The following is a 383-nucleotide window of genomic DNA, read 5'->3' on the forward strand; positions in this document are numbered from 1 at the left end:
TCAGATCTTTAACATGGTGGGAGGTTGGCATAATTGTTAAGGTGTTTACCTTATAGACACAAGGTGCAGGGTTTGATTGTCACATGGGGTAGTTGGCTAGGCTTAAAATGCCAATGGCCCACAAGGGAAGTTAGCCTAGTACTAATCTATGAACCTATAAAGTGTCCACTCTTCGCATATCATCTTGGTATTATTATCATCATCATCATCCTATCATGTTTTAAGTTATCATCAGTAAACCTCATTATTAAAGGGAGGAAACTGTACCATTTCCATCTATATATAACTTAGTAATCCCTTACCCAATACATAATATCCTGGTATCACTATCCTCATATCATGCTTTAAATTATCATGACTTCATGTTTTACTTATGCGGTTTC

Source organism: Protopterus annectens, chromosome 1.part0 (genome assembly GCF_019279795.1).
Source record: "Protopterus annectens isolate FY-2018-M chromosome 1.part0, PAN1.0, whole genome shotgun sequence".
NCBI lineage: Eukaryota > Metazoa > Chordata > Ceratodontiformes > Protopteridae > Protopterus > Protopterus annectens.